This window comes from Gavialis gangeticus, unplaced genomic scaffold (assembly GCF_001723915.1).
Source record: "Gavialis gangeticus isolate Ggan-Ray unplaced genomic scaffold, GavGan_comp1, whole genome shotgun sequence".
Classification (NCBI taxonomy): domain Eukaryota; kingdom Metazoa; phylum Chordata; order Crocodylia; family Gavialidae; genus Gavialis; species Gavialis gangeticus.
Genome location: NW_017729030.1, coordinates 9292142 through 9293905, shown reverse-complemented (window position 1 = coordinate 9293905; position 1764 = coordinate 9292142).

Sequence of the window (1764 nt, the reverse complement as noted above, 5' to 3'; positions counted from 1 at the left end):
ATAGACCTCCTATGGAGGACATAGTAGAGACAATCACCTGTCTTGGGGAGCTTCCCCTGCCACTCCACTGCACTACAGCGGCATCCCACTGGCCCCAGTTGTGGGTTCCCTCAGCAGGGGCAGGCCTATTTGTCATGCACACAATCTAAGGGCTAGGCCCAGGCAGAAACTACAGGCCACTCCCTCTTTCTAGAGGAGGGGCACTAAGTGTGTAACAACAAGGGATTTTGTAGGACAAAAAAAGTGAAAACAGGGATGGGCGTGGGGGTCATATGCTCATAAGGAGTGCTCCAGCTGGAGGGTGGGGGACACCACAGGGGCAGGGACAGGGGCAGGCCTACTTGATGCACATGGAGTTGTTGGCAAGAAATTGTTATGAGCCCTCTTCCTTGGGGAGGGAGGGGGGGCTATTAAATGTGAACCAAGAGTCCTTGGGACAGCTAAGCAAAAGGGGGACAGGAGTGCAGTACCATAGCAAAGACGTTTGGTGCTTGGGGCAAGCCCACAGTGGCAGCCCACCCTTGCCCTGCACACAGATCTGGGGGGGGGGGCACGCGCCTCCCCCCCATGCCTGCCTGGGAGTGCACGTAGTGATGGGACTTCCCTGTCCCCCCCAAACAAGTCACTCGAGGCTCTGTCCTGCGTCTGCCCTGGCTGGGTAGAGCCTGTTGGCACCCCTTTGCTTCAGTGCCCGAGGCAGTCGCTCCACTCACCCGCTGCCCCTTGCTACAGTACTGCAGGAGTGAGGGTCAGAGGTTAATAACCAGTGCTCCAAGGGGGGACACTGAGCAGAGCAAGCCAGCCAGCATCCACTGGCCTTTGAACGAGTCCAAGGAGCCGGTGGACACTGCCCACAGCTGTGGGGCCCGCCTGCGTGGCGTGCTGAGGAGCACGGGCCTAGGCCCACCAAGGCAAATTATAAGTCTCCTTCGCTAAGGGACCCCAGTACAGGCACACTGACAGATTCCCTGGGACATATGAAAAGCAAAACAGGGACAGGAACGAGGTCCCAGGTTGAAAACAAGTGCTCTAAAAGGGGGATACTAAGCAGAGCACACCAGGCGGTGCCCACCAGCCCTGGCACGAGTCTAAGGAGCTGGTGGACACTGTCCACAGGAGCAGGGACAGGCTTATTGCCATTGCCTACCAAGCAGGCCCCCTAATGTGCCCCTGCAAATCACCTAGGGACCAGTAGGAGCACCTCAAGTGATTACAGGGGATGACTAAAGAAAACAGGGACAGGAGTGTGGGCCAAAGGCTCAGAACAAGCGACCAAGGACGGACACAGCAGAGCGCCTGCAGGCCTGGAAGCAAACACAAGGAGCCAGTGGGCACTGCCCAGTGAAACCCTTCCCGGCAGGCCCCCGGGGGGCCAAGCCAGAGCCTCCTTCCTGCTTAGGTGTATCGCCCGCTTGGCCACGGGGGCAGGATGCGGAAGCGGCAGGCAGGAGGGAGAGCCCAGGACCCCAGGGCCAGCAGCAGGGGCGCGTGGGGCTGGGGAGCAGCGGCCTTTGGAGCATGTGGGGGGCGCAGGGGACCCCTGGCGGGTACGAGTGGAAGGGCCACGTGCCGGCCCCAGGCCGCAGCGGCACAGAGGAGGGAGCCGCAGGCACCCCCCGCACCCCGGGTGCTCGGCCCCAGCACAAGGCAGGGCAGTGAGGGCAGCGGCTTCAGGGGCTCGTAGTGCGCACGCTCGGCCGGGCCGGAGGCGGCAGCATGCGCGCGGGGCTGGGGCTGGCGCCGCGGCTGCTGCTGGCTCGGGCG